Source organism: Triticum urartu, chromosome 7 (genome assembly GCF_003073215.2).
Source record: "Triticum urartu cultivar G1812 chromosome 7, Tu2.1, whole genome shotgun sequence".
NCBI classification, from domain to species: domain Eukaryota; kingdom Viridiplantae; phylum Streptophyta; class Magnoliopsida; order Poales; family Poaceae; genus Triticum; species Triticum urartu.
The window spans coordinates 613,947,899-613,963,082 of NC_053028.1; the positions used below are offsets into that span (position 1 = coordinate 613,947,899).

General features: G+C 43.7%; 1 long non-coding RNA gene across 2 annotated transcripts; it reads left to right on the top strand.

Moving 5' to 3' along the window:
- Positions 1-4,755: 4,755 nt before the first annotated feature.
- LOC125521809 lies at positions 4,756-10,963 on the top strand. 2 transcript variants are annotated; one of them, XR_007289454.1, is made up of 4 exons: positions 4,756-4,842; positions 5,601-5,728; positions 6,277-6,752; positions 10,633-10,963. It is a non-coding gene; the product is annotated as an uncharacterized LOC125521809 (long non-coding RNA). The 2 variants fall into 2 exon arrangements; XR_007289453.1 differs by lacking the exon at positions 5,601-5,728 and having other exon boundaries at positions 4,759-4,842.
- Positions 10,964-15,184: the final 4,221 nt, after the last annotated feature.

A 15,184-nucleotide genomic window follows, 5' to 3' on the forward strand; every position in this document is an offset into this window, starting at 1 on the left:
CAGTGTTGTCAGCCACTACAGTAACAGGAGTAAGAGGCACGGTTTCATCAACAAAAGTAATAAACTGCCCTCCAGGAGCAGATATCCTCATTTCCGTTTCAATAAAATCTATTTGGATGGGGCTATACTTCCTCAACCAATCCACTCCTAAAATGATGTCATAACCTTTTAACTTTAGCACTCTGAAATTGTCAGTAAAGGCATGGCCATGTACTTCATAGTGACACTTCTTTGCTTGGAATTCACTCCAGAGAATGCCTCCACTAGCAACCACCACTTTAGTTCTTGGTGTGGGACTGGGAGTAACATCCAACTTGCTAGCCATTTCGGGAGAGATGAAGGTAGTAGTACTACCACTATCCACCAGTGATGTTGCCATAGTACTACCAAATTTAACTGTTAATATGAAAGTATTTTTAGCTGCCCCAATTCCCATAGCAGCATGCATAGATACTTTCAGCACGGTTTCATCAGTTAACTGCTCTATATTGTCTAGTTCAGTATCATCATAATCAGCCACAAAAATAGTTTCAGGAGCTCCATCCTCTTGAGCCTGTAGAGCTTGGATTTGTGCTCTCTGGCTAATTTTGCACACTTGCATGTGACCAGGCACCCAAGGTTCTCTACATTTATAGCACACTTGATTCAGCCTAGCTTGCTGGATGACCACATTTCTGTTTGGTGTTGTATTAGGAACTAGTGGTTTTGGCTGTTCAAAAATCACTTGTCTTCTTGGTTGAGGAACATACTGCTTACTTGGCAATGTTTGAGTGGGACGCTGAGATTTCTCCATTCTTCTGGCATACCACACAGCAGTTTGTAGATCCCTTGGTTTAAAACACTCTACCAAGCTCTTAATGTAAGGATTGAGGCCTGCCACAAAGCTGGAAACATAGTGATCATCACATCTAGCAGGGTTTTCTCTCCTCATAACATTGACCAGTTGCTCAAATTGTTCTACATAAGAAGTCACTGTTGTTGTTTGATGTGCGGCATGAAAGTTACTGACAATATCACACACTAACTCCACAGAAAACCTATCAGATAGGTAGGAACAGAACTTATGCCAGGGCACATTTGAAGGTGCATATCCAGTACCCCTTCACCACTGAATTGCAGGGCCTTTAAGATAGGAGATGGCCAGCTCTGTTATATGTTCAATGGGGGTTCTTGCAGCAGCAAAATACCGTTCTAAGTTATGAATCCAAGATTCAGGGTCTTGTCCTTCAAATTCAGAAATGTTCAACTTAGCTGGCTTGACAGTAAGTACATTTCTTCTTTTGTAGTAACTATCAGCTCCTTCTTCTTCTTGTATTTCCTCCAATTGCACTACATTTCTCTGTACTGCCTGTGCATTTTCCTTGTCTTTGTTCTGCCCATAGTTTGGATGCATGTAAGGAACTTTAGGAGTGCCATCCATATTCAGTTCTTTGCATGTATGATCTCGAAGGGTGGCTGTACCCACTGGCAAAGGAGCCCCTTTGTTCTGCATCGTGGCAAAATTTCTGTTGACCACGTCCTGGAATTGCTGGAATTCTTTACGATCTTCCTCTCTATCCTGCCGCAGGGTCTTGATGTCAAGCTCCAAGGACTCCAACTGCAAGTCAGCCGTAGTCCCTGGATCCGCCACCTCCGGCATGCTTGTGAGGTTGTCAATCTGCACCATCAAGGGTTGGGAGGGAGGGAGTACTTTGCCACCGCCTTGCACTACCTCCACATGACACGGTCAGATCGCCAGATCTGGAATTTTACCACTTAAGAATTGTTCTTAAGCAACCAGACGGACTGCCCGACTATCGCCGAACAGTTGCCACTCCGGCTGCCGCCTTCAATCACTGCCGCCCGCTGCAATTCGCGCAGAGGGATTTTACGACCGAGCCAACCTTGCACTTCTCCAATCGCCACCCTTGCCAAGGAAGGACTGGCTCTGATACCAATTGTCAGGACCAGAGTCTCGATCAACTGAATTTAAGCTCGAACTAACTGGTTTAAGACGAGAATTTGGAGAATTGAGCTAGGGTTTTCATTGCAAAGAAAAGGGAAAGGTAGTTAGCACGCCACCGACGGCTAGGGTTTATACCCAATAATCTTTTACATGCCTCAAAATGAAAGAGAGAGCTGGCTTCCATTACAGTAGCTAGAAAGTGAAAAGGCAGAAAAGCAGAGCACATGGCTTGTCGGGCCATGAACAACTTCTCATGCGCCTCCTGAGCCGTTGGATGGTCGATCGACGAAGGAGAGTGACCATCTTCAGTGAACCGTTATCTTCGGCTGATGACCACAGGATGCGAGATGGACAGTTGTAGGATCAACTGGCACGCACGAACAAGGGATATTCAGACTTGGGCTTGACAGCCGCTGGCCTCCTCCTTTGCGTATCTCCTCGCCGGTCGTCGCTGCAAGTGTGCGCCTCCCCACGGCCCAGACAGCAAGGCGGGCGGGCGGTGCCGCGAGGTCTCGTCCCGAGGAAGCCGCAGTAAGACGAGCACAATCCGGACGAGGTCGATGAGGTCGTCGGCGCCCCTCCGCTGCGGCATCGAACGGGCTGGTGGACAGCTGCGCGGCTCAACATTGTGCAGGTAGCTCCTTTCCTTTCTCTTCCCTTGTATCTCTCTCCCTTTGTCTCTTCTTCTCTGGCCGTGAACATCTCTGAATGTCTGCCTTGGTTCTGGCTAGTGCTTAATTTGTTTTTCACGTATTCATGACCGAAGAAGCCTGCATACTCATGTATCTGATTTTGTGTTCTGGTCCTTTCTCTGTCATTCATTTTGAACATGTATATGAAGTACTAGCTATAGATGTATTAATAGATATATGTTGGACCTATGATTTTGTATTACCTGGATGGAGATTCTTCAGCATGTGTCACTCGTCAGATATTGCTAATGCAGCATGTGGATGGCAAACCTTTATCTGATCTTGCCAATCATCAAATATTTCAGAGTTCCCTGGCTAGTTGTTGCAGTCACAGAAAATGCTTTATGTTAGGGCTGAACTGAAGTTCATTCTTTGCTGCCATGTGTCACTGAAACTTAGCAGCAACCATGGAGCAAGCTGCTCAATTGAACTCATTATATGCATTTGCTAGGCCTCATCTTGTAGGACCTGCGTGAAGAAACAGTACCTGAAAGAAACATGCCAATTTGACTATGTATGTGTCCTCTTATTTATTTATTTATTTAGTGCCTCAACTGTTCGTACATCCTTGAAGATGTATGTATTGTTCTTGACCATTGTATGTTCCCTTCCTTAGTTAAACTGAATATCAATGCAAAAAAAGTTAAAATGAATATACAGGCATGATTTTTGAAAATTCTGTCCTGATCGAACTCTCTGCCTGTACAATATTACACAGGCGCGGTTGTAGTGGCCGGACAAGACGAAGAGAAGCTGCAGTGGCCGGCTGCAGGGTGGCCTTGCCGGAAGAGAGCGCCGATGGCTGTGGACGACACGAAGCCCTCTTCTTCGCCAGCACTAGTGGCGTCAGAGGCGGTGAAGGCCATCAGCTGCGGACACCGTACAACCATGGCCCAGCACAGGCAGCCATCTCCGGCCATGTCACGCCCAGCCCTGCAACGCCACGTCGGCGAGGCATCGAGTTCAGTGGCGATGGCAAGACGACCACAACCCTTCCTTCCTCCATTCCTTGCGTTTTAGTTTCTTCAGTTTATTAGTTTGCCTCGGTTTGGGGGAACTCCTATTCCTTTGGGCTCAGTTCACCTGTACTTCACATCATAGTTTAAAAAAGCGCTAGGCGTTAATTATGCGTTTTGCCACCGCCTTGCACTTTACTGATCAAAGTGCATGCTTATGCGCAATTATGCGCAGATTAAGCGCCGTTATGCATAATGTGTTTTGCCAACGCCTAGAACCTAGGCGCGCTTAAGCGCTCGCTTAGGCGCGCCTTTTTTAACTATGCTTCACATACGTACATAGATTGAACAGAGGGAGAAAGAGAGCAATTTTGCTTTCAGACTGAGAGAGACACACACATTGATATTTCGGCCAATCAATTATACATGTATTATTGGTGGATTGCACCGTGAATAAAAACCTGATGGTCATGTTCAACATCAATCAAGAATTTAATTGAAGGCAGGGTACACACATTGATGGAAATGGATGCCTTTTTTCCTTTTCTTTCAGCTGTAACATATTCCCAGTAATTTGGTTTCAGAGAGAAACCCAGCGAGTCAATTTTACCTGTGACTACACAAGGGCTCTGTTCTGTTCTACTACTCCCTTCGTACCAAAATATAAGACGTGAAATACAGTTTTAATTCAACTGCAAAAATGTCTTATATTTTGGTACAGAGGTAGTACTATGTTTCAGTTTTATGTTTCCAGTTATCTTATGTTGTTCACTATGAGAGAGGAGATTCAGGACCATGGTCCACCCGCTCTTTAATCCATTTCTTCCTGGATGGTGGAGATTGTGGCTTAATGCTTTGAATTTTTTAAGTGCACATTTACATAAGTTACAAGGTGCCTGATGGTGTTGAAGTGTGCGCTAAGCTTTGTTCAGCTAATGAAAATCCAAATTATGGAGGATGTGATGATAGAGGTAGCGAAGAACACGACAAATAAAATAAATTCTTGCCGCCTTTGATACTGACATGATTACTTCCAAAATCCTATCCTAGCAAAGACCCATCATATTTTACAGTCACCAATAAATGGCCATAATGTTTCTCAATTCTTTTAGTGCCCGCCATCTGTTTGACGGTTTGCTCACCTTGCTTCCGTTTGCTTACTGCAGATTGTCTCAAGGTTGAAGCTGGAGTCCAACTCTGAGCTCCAGGGGAGCGACCAGCTCGTGGTCGTGGTGTCTAATTGCTGCAGGTATAGTCATCCTCCCCATCTCTCTTCTCGTGCACATCTTCCTGATCATCATGTCTCTGAATCCCACATGTATGTTCTCTCTTCATTCACTATTCTTATAGGATTATTCGACAAGGAATCTCTTTTCTCAAATATCCATAGTTCACAGGGACTGGTGATTGGTTCGCAAAACATTTGAACAATTTAACTGATCATCATGATTGTAAACTGCATTATACAGAGCACCCTAACAAGTTTATATACGCTATCATTGAAAAAATGTGATCAGCGAAGGAGTTTCCTTTAATTAAAATAAATTGGAATAATAACTTTGATTTAGTAATAATATGCTCTTCATGATTTACTGTCATATGGCTTACAGCCTGAGGGCAGTGAGCACTTTAGGTTTCAAGGCCACTCTTAAGTTATTGCTGCCCTCGCCTAAAAAAATGCCCACATCCCAGATAGGTCAGTATTATTCAATTTCCACATGCTTCAACATGTACAGTGCACAGTTACTTAAAGAAGCAAACCCTTAGCTCAGTCTTACCTTTTGCTGTCAAATGTAGGAACTCCAAGCTAACTCAATGTTTTAAATAGCGGGCTATGGGAAATAGCGGCGAGCCTCCAAATCAGCTATAGCGGGCTATTTATGAAGGCGATCATTTAGCGGCACCCTACTGAAAAGGCTATAGCCGGCTATTTAAAACTATGTCTATTAGTCCTATTTTCATGTAATTATTTTACGCGCATCTATTTGATTTCTTCTTTTTGTTTAGGGAAAGTTTTAAGGATCACTACTTCTGGATGCTTAATTGATGTTTTTTGTGTGGCAACCAAACGAGAGAGGATCCAATATCTATTACCTACATAGGAGACCAGATGGATCAGATTTCACCATCTTCATGTATTTTGCTTCAAGCTTACTGTTATTTTGATTCAAGATATTTTCTCATTGTGATGGAAGATAGAAAAGGATGGTTGTAGAAAGACAATTATGTAACCTGGATAGTCTTTTTTGTCTTTGTTTGCATTGAAGAAATAATGTTCAATAGCAGATATAGCTTGCAGTCAAGATACCACACAAATAGAATTCAGTTTTACATAAATAAAGGAGCTTGCCAACATAATTTTGTTCTAGCCGCAGTCTCACACTGTGCAGATTTTGATTTGGTTTGCTTGAAAGAGATTTGTTATTGTGATTTTTGTATTCACTATTCTATAGCATTGTCCTTTACCTTCGATCTAAGGAAAGCTCCATTTTCTGGTTTTTTGGTTAACATAACTTTTCTGTTCTTATTTCTTCCATTTAGTGACCTGAATGTTTTTAATGAGATGATACATGTTTTTTTAGTCTTCTTGGTTAACCGAACTTCTCTTTTCTTCATGCTTGGCCACAATAATATTTGCCCATACTGACTTATTATTGCAAATGCTTTGTGCATGAACGAGCAGAAGCTGCATTGCATTCTATTGTGGGAGAACAAGAAGGAACTGAAGACAAAATTGGAAGACAACAGGTCTATCCTCTGAATTTTGTTTGTTTGTACCAGATCTTAATAATTTGAGATGTGTAAATGTTATGTCTTAGTTTAAACGCCAGTTGCATGTTGATATATAGCAGCGTTGTTTATTTTATACATTTGATTTCTCTTGCCATTTCAAATTTTCTGTACTGAGTCCACCATCTTCCCAGAGTCAGTGAAAACCTACAGAGCTTTGATAATGTTTTGTGCCAATATTATTTTAGAATTATACTTCCTTTCATGTTTGATGTTTGATGCTTATTAGCATCTACTGCTCATGATTTGGACCTAATCGCTCTGTTGTTTACCATCTCCTTCATATATACGCGCATCATTGTCCTCGCCTGTTTGTCCTTCCACCTTAGTCCAGCCACTACTATGCTCTGCTTGTAGGCTACCATGGAGGTAATCCTCCCTCCATTAAGCCAAGGTGTTCTTTTCTTTTCCGGATGTGTTGCTGCCATGCTTACTGCTCGTGTATGTTGTATGTTAGCAAGTGGTTGTTATGTGAGTACCAAATTTCTAGTTGTTCATCGATTGCTGGTCTTGTTCATGTTTCTGCGTTCCGCCCATCATCGCCGTCAAGGTACGGTTCGTTGTGTCTTCATGTGTATGCATGAGTGTTTGTGTGTTGTTCTTGGATTCCTACTTGTATCGGTTCATTCACACTCATCAGGTGTTTTTTTTCGAAAAGGGGGACTCCTCGGTCTCTGCATTAGAAAGATGCATACGGCCACATTTATAAATAAATAAAGTAGTTTAATAAGGTCTTACCGTGTGCAAACAGATAAAAGGCTAGCTCATAAAGAGCCACAAAGCCGAAAGCAACATAGCCCAAAGGCCACAACCGGCTGGCAAAAGAGAGGATAGGCAAACTAATCGCCTATCCTATTACATGACCGCCAGCCAAACCGGTTGAAGATATCTCGCGCTACCGTCTCCCACCAGGCAGATCCAGTAACCAAACGCTCCCTGGCCTCCGCCGGAGTGAGTAAGGACCACATACGGATTAGCGCAGTAGCTCGGAATAACACCTGCAAAAAATGAATAGTTGTTGTTCTGTTAAAAGCCAAATAATTTCTGCAGTTCCAAATTGCCCATAACAACGCACATGCTCCTACGCGAATTTGTCTAGCTGTTTTGGACTCTATCCCAACAAGCCACATTCCAAATAACGACATGACTGAGTTCAGAGGAGTAATGTTAAAGGCAATTTGCACCGTTCGCCACAACACTCTCGCCAACGGGCAATCAAAGAATAGATGCTTGATAGTTTCATCCCGATCACAGAAACTACACCTAGTAGATCCTGTCCAGTTGCGTTTAACCAAATTATCTTTTGTTAAGATTACTTGTTTATGTACAAACCACATAAACACTTTGATTTTTAAAGAAACCTTGACATTCCAAACATGTTTGGAGCTAGGAACAACAGTAGAGTTGATGACATCAATATACATCAACTTTACAGTGAATTCACCATTCCTAGTAAGCTTTCAACTCAACTGATCGGGCTGATGAGTAAGCTGAACCTCCATCGGTCTACTCACCAGATGAATCCATGCTTCCCATCGGTCGCCAATAAGCACCCTCCTAAACTGAATGTTTAGGGGAGTAGACTGCAAAATCGAGGCAACCAAAGCATCATGTCGCTGCACAACACGATACAGAGACGGATACTGAAGCGCCAAAGGAGTTTCACCCAGCCAAGTATCCTCCCAGAAGCGGGTGTTGTTGCCATTACCGGCAATAAACTTTGTTCTATTAAAGAAAGTAGCTTTGAATCTCATAAGCCCCTTCCAAAACGGCGAGTCAGTCGGTCTCGCTGTCACCTGCGACAGCGTCTTAGAGTGCAGATACTTGCTACGAAGGATCTGCGCCAAAGTTGCCTTAGTTTCGGAAGCTAACTTATATAGCCACTTACTGAGAAGGCATCTGTTCTTGACTTCAAGATTCTCAATACCAAGACCCCCTTGGTCTTTTGGTCTACAAATGACATCTCATTTGGCTAGTCAGTACTTTCTGTTAAGTTCATCACTCTGCCAGAAGAAACGGGACCGATAGAAGTCCAGCCTTTTCCTAACCCCAACTGGTACTTCAAAGAAGGATAAGAGAAACATAGGCATACTCGTGAGCACCGAATTAATAAGAATCAATCGACCTCCATAAGACATGAGTTTGCCCTTCCATCAGCTCAGTTTCTTCTCAAACCGATCCTCGATACACTTCCATTCTCTGTTTGTCAGCTTACGATGGTGAATGGGAATACCTAGGTAAGTAAAAGGTAGAGCTCCCAATTCACATCCAAACAATTGCTTATAAGCCTCTTGTTCCTCTTTGGCTCTACCAAAACAGAACAACTCGCTTTTATGGAAATTAATCTTCAAACCGGTCAATTGTTCAAATAAGCATAACATCAGCTTCATATTTATCACTTTTGCCAAGTCGTGCTCCATAAAGATGATTGTATCATCAGCGTACTGCAGGATGGATACACCACCATCAACTAGATGAGGCACCAAGCCACCCACCTGACCGGCCTCCTTTGCCCTGCCTATCAAAATTGCCAACATGTCAACTACGATGTTGAACAGAATAGGAGACATTGGATCACCTTGCCGGAGGCCCTTGTGAGTCTGGAAATAATGACCTATGTCGTCATTCACTTTAATTCCAACACTCCCTTTTTGCGTGAAAGATTCAACTTGGCGTCGCCAAGCTTCATCAAAACCCTTCATGCGTAATGCCTGTTGAAGGAAAGGTCATTTGACTTTATCGTACGCTTTCTCGAAATCCACCTTAAAAACCACTCCATCTAGTTTTTTCGAGTGAATCTTGTGGAGCGTTTCATGAAGGACCACCACCCCTTCGAGGATGTTCCTGTCCGGCATGAAAGCAGTTTGAGTAGGTTGCACCATAGTATGCGCAATCTGTGTGAGCCTATTCGTCCCAACCTTGGTAAAAATTTTGAAACTAACATTAAGAAGACAAATAGGCCGGAATTGCTCTATTCTCACTGCTTCTGTCTTCTTGGGGAGAAGGGTTATCGTTCCAAAATTCAGCTGAAAAAGGTGAAGTTGGCCAGAGAATAAATCATGGAACAGCGGCAACAAATCTCCTTTAATAATATGCCAACACTTCTTATAAAACTCAGCCGGGAAACCATCCGGGCCAGGAGCCTTATTATTCTTCATCTGGGAAATGGCCTCAAACACCTCTTTCTCAGAGAAAGGAGCAGCTAAAATATCATTCTCAACAGCCATAAGTTGAGGCACATCCTCAATCCTAGACTCATTCAGCGACACACAGTTGTCCTCTGGAGGCCCAAACAGCTGCTTGTAATACTCAGTAATATATAGCTTTAAGTTTTCCTATCCAAGAATCGTTCCCTCATCTTGCTCAAGCTGAAAGATCCTCTTCTTTCTATGTTTACCATTAGCGATCATGTGGAAGAATTGTGTGTTCGCGTCCCCCTGGATAGCTTGTCGGACCTTGGCCCGGAGTGCCCACTTTAACTCTTCCTCACGAAGGAGCCCTTTCAGCCTCATCTCCGCATCAAGCGTGTCATGAAGCTCCGAGGCTGGCAGGACCGTGGTTTCTGCTCTTATATCTAGGGACTGTATAAGTGTAAGGAGTTGTTCCTTTTCAATCTTATACGCCCCGCTGAGATGCTTAGCCCACCCACGGAGGAAACTTCTCAAGTGCCTATTTTTATTCTGCCAACGCTCAAGCGCAGACCTACCTCCTGCATCCTTAGCCCATTCTCTGGCTATGAGATCCAAGAAGCCTTCTCTCTAAAACCAGGCTAGCTCGAAGGAAAAAACATTCTTATTTCCCAAGTGGGTGGGTTCCCCAGAATTGAGAAATAAAGGCGTGTGGTCAGAAATACCACGCGAAAGCGCCTGGACTGTTACATAGGGAAATTTCTGCTCCCATTCTACACTAGCCAGGACTCGATCCAACTTTTCAAAAGTCGGATTTGGCATCGCATTAGCCCAGGTAAACTTTCTGCCCGAAAGCTCTATCTCTCTCAGATCCAAGCTTTCAATGATAGTGTTAAACATGAACGACCATCTACCGTCGAAATTATCATTATTCTTCTCATCACGCCTTCTTAGCCCAGGTAAACTTTCTGCCCGAAAGCTCTATCTCTCTCAGATCCAAGATTTCAATGATAGTGTTAAACATGAACGACCATCTATCGTCGAAATTATCATTATTCTTCTCATCAGGTGTTTTTATGTCTCCTTCATATGATGACCTGGATTTTCGTTTCTTTTCTCAGAAATTGCACCGGTCAGTTGATCATCAAGTTTGGTTCGCTGTTTCATCTGCTCAGTGTGTTGTCTCTCAAGTCCAGGTACGATTTTCAGCAACTTTCTTGGCACTTTAGTTGGTTCTACTTGCATTTCGTTTGTATGTTTCTGTTGTATGAAGTTTTGAGCAAGATTGTGGTGTGTGATGGTATGAAGATTAATGTGAAATCAGATATGTTGTGTTGTGCACCATAAACTCAAGTGAACTTAATTGTGCTCCTTGCTGACATTTGATATGCACTAATCTAGACAGGAACAACAAACACCATGCCAATTTTAGAACTGGTCCAGCAAATAGGCTATTAGTGAAAGAATTGGTGGAAGCGTATGCACCTTAGGCAAGGACACGTACGTGTTTATATAGAGCACAAGTACATCATCGGCATGTTGTTGTTGGCTTGACCCCTAGTCCAAGACTATACAAAAGATAGAGATCAAATCCATCTAACAACCTGCCTATCAGTTACAATCTCACACACGCACACAACTACACCGTGACACACATGTCACGTTACAACTACTAGCCTATCATTTAACATCCTCCCTCAATCTGAACATGCCAAGGTTTAGATTGTTCTTGAAAGCTTGTAGTTGTCGAACTTGTAGAGGTTTTGTAAAACCATCAGCAACTTGATCTCCTGTTGGAATAAATCTGATTTCTAACAATTTCCTTGCAACTCTTTCTCTAAAAAATGAAAATCAATTTGTATGTGTTTTGTCCTTGCATGAAACACAGGGTTAGTAGAAAGATATGTTGCTCCAAGATTATCACACCAAAGACAGGATATATGTGGTCTTTCGACGCCCAACTCATCTAGTAGGGTTTCTACCCACATTACCTCAGCTGTTGCATTTGCAAGAGACTTGTATTCTACTTCAGTGCTAGAATGAGAAACTGTTGCTTGTTTCTTTGCATTCCATGATATGAGGTTAGAACCAAAGAACACAGCAAACCCACAAGTAGATCTTCTATCATCAGGACATCCTGCCCAATCTGCATCAGAAAAAGCACTTACTGTCGTTGAAGGTGACTTACATATTCTGAGACCCGTTCCAGCACTTCCTTGAATATATCTCAATATCCTCTTTACAGTTGTCCAGTGTAGAGATGTAGGAGCATGCAAGAACTGACAAACCTTATTAACAGAGTAAGATATGTCAGGCCTTGTTAAGGTTAAATATTGGAGTGCACCAACTATACTCCTGTACTTGGTTCCCTCTTCTGGACTTAACTTTTCTCCTTCATGCAATGATAATTTTTCAGTTGTAGACAAGGTGTGCTTGCGGGTTTGCAATCCTTCATGCCTACACGCTTGATTATGTCTCTAGCATATTTCTCTTGGGTTAGCGGAATACCATCATGTGCCTTTTTACTTCAATACCCAGAAAGTAACTTAGTTCTCCCAAGTCCTTAAGAGCAAACTCACTTTTCAAATTCTCAAGTAAAGCTTAGGTGGCTTCTTGTGATGAGCTAGCAACAATTATATCATCTACATAAATGAGCATAAATATGATCACCTTTCCTTTCTTGAAGAAGAATAAAGAGGTATCTCCCTTTGAGGGTCGAAAGCCAAGTTGTTGCAGTTTCATACTCAATCTAGAGTACCAAGCCCTGGGTGCCTGTTTCAAGTCATACAGAGCTTTGTCCAGTTTACACACATGTTGTGATTTAGTGCCATCCACAAAACCGGGTGGCTGTCGCATATAGACCTCTTCCTCAAGAACGCCATGTAAGAACGCATTCTGTACATCCAATTGACGAAGGCTCCATCCCCTGGAGACAACAATGGACAAAACAAACCTGATAGTAGCTGCTTTCACAACAAGACTAAAGATGTCCTCATAATCAATACCATAGCGTTGTTTAAACCCTTTAGCAACTAGTCTAGCTTTATACCTATCTATGGTGCCATCAGAATTCCTTTTTATTTTGCATACCCATTTACAATCTATAACATTTATCCCTCGTTTAGGTGGAAGTAGATGCCAAGTTCGATTTCTCATAAGTGCATCATACTCCATCTCCCTAGCATGTTTCCAATTTCTATCACTTAAAGCTTCTGTTAAATCTCTTGGTTCTTTAGCAGCAGCAAAGTTCACAAACTTGAAGTTTTTATCATACCTGCATGTTCCATCCTTGGGAACAAGTGGTTTGAAAATACCTTTCTGCGAGCGTGTATTGGGCCGTCCTGAATTGTTATTCACAGAGGATCCTGTTGCCGCAGCAGATCCGGTACCTCGTACCTCTGATGAATGGGCCAACGGATCTCCCTCGGCTGCCGCTCGGTCGGGCATGGGATCACGCCCCGGTGATAGCGATGGGTCAGGCCCACGTGCAAGCGACAACCGTCCAGGGGACAGCGCGCCAGGCGACAAATGCCTAGGAGACCGTGCGCCACCACCATCATTGCCCGGTGTGGTGGATGGGTCAGGCCCATCGCGTGGGGACACACCAGCCGCCGCAGTCCCTCCAGACCGTGTGCCCGTCTCGCGCCGCGTGTCACATCCCGACTCGCCGCCCGCAGACCCGCCGCCCGCAGACCCAGCGACAGCGACAGGATCTGCCTGGGGATCCGTTCGCGCAGGAGATGCGTTGCCAAATCTCTCGGGATCAGAAGCGGCAGAAGGATCTCCCTCGTATCTCGTCTCAGCCTGGTTTGGACTTATTTGTTGCATAAAATCATAGGCCAGACTAGGGTTTTCTGTTGCATTTTCTGCATTCTGTTCTGCAACACGACCATCAGGATTAGTAGTACTATTAATCACATGATCATCAACATTTTCTCCCCCGTGGTCACTAGGATTAAGAAACTCTGGTGGTAATAAGAGGATTTCAGCACGTAGATGAGCACCTGCATTAGGATGAAGAGTGGAAAAGGGAAAGGTGTTTGCATCAAACACAACATCCCTAGAAATATAAACTCGTCCTGTAGAAACGTCGAGACATTTATAGCCCTTGTGCATATTACTATATCCAAGAAATGTGCATTTCTTGGAGCGAAATTGGAGTTTGTGATTATTGTATGGCCGTAAGTTAGGCCAGCACACGCATCCAAAGATGCGAAGGGATGAATAGTTTGGAGTCTCACCAAATAGGCGAGTGAGTGGGTTTTCGAAGTTTATGACTTTGCTATGCATCCTATTGATCAAATAGGTGGCAGCAATGAAGGCCTCATCCCAAAACTTCAATGGCATGGAGGCTTGAGCAAGCAAGGACAGACCAACTTCAACAATATGTCGATGTTTATGCTCAGCTAACCCATTCTGCTGATGAGCATGGGGACAGGATACATGGTGTGATATTCCAATTTTTGTAAAAAAGTAATTCAACTTTTCGTACTCTCCACCCCAATCCGTTTGAAGGGCAAGAATTTTTCTATCAAATTGTCTTTCAACAAGGTTTTGGAAGTCATGAAATTTCTAAAAAACTTCAGACTTATGTTTGATAAGACAGATCTAGGTGAATTTATTGAAATCATCGATGAAACTCACATAGTATTTTTTTTCTTCCTACGGTTTCAACGGCGGGACCCCATACATCAGAGAAAATGAGTTCCAAAGGAAACTTTGATTCACTAACAGACTTTGGATAAGGTAACTGGTGACTTTTGCCTTTTTTACAGGTGTCACATACAAGATTATTCTCATTATTGCTAACACACGGGAGTTTATTTTCACTAAGAATCTTCCTAGCAACGATGGAAGATGGATGACCCAAACGTCAGTGCCACCAGTCCAAAGATGGTCTAGTGACACTTAGCACTTGCTTCCTGACGTTTCCCCTGGTGTGTTTGACAGGATAGAGACCTCTTCTACCCCTGCCTCGAAGAAGAACCCTCCTCATTTCTAGATCCTTTACAAGGAAAAAATGAGGGTGAATTTCAACAAAGGTATCATTATCAATGGCAAGTTTACTTGCTGAAATCAGATTTTTTGTGGCCTCCGGAACATGAAGGACGTCGTTCAAAAGAAGATCACGATCAGGGGTCGAAATAGTTGTATGACCAATGTGATCGATAGCCATACCTGATCCATTGGCGGTGTGGATCTGTACGCCGCCAGTGTACCTCTCCCGGACGGTCAGCTTCTCCAAGTCGCTAGTGATATGGTCAGTGGCTCCGCTATCCATATACCAGTTTGTGTCCACGCCGTACTGGGGAGCCGCCACGTTCACCGAGCGCTCCCCTCCCCCTTGATAGGAGGAGTCGTAGCGCTTCCAGCACTTCCATGCTGGATGCCCGAGCTTGCCGCAGATCTGGCAAGCAATCTTGGCAGCGGGATTGTTGTTGTAGTTCTCGCTGCTGCCGCCGTTGTTGCCCCCCATGTTGCCGCGGTCCGGCTTCTTGTTGAAGTTGCCACGGCCGCGGTCACCACCGTCGCCGCCGCTGCCGCCACCGCCTTGCTTGGGGAAGTTTCGGCCGCGGTCACCACCGCCGTTGTCGTTGTTCTGCTTGTTGAAGCATCCGCGGTATGCCGCGTTTGCAGAGGACTGGGAGGACCTGCCGCGCAGGTTCATGCGTG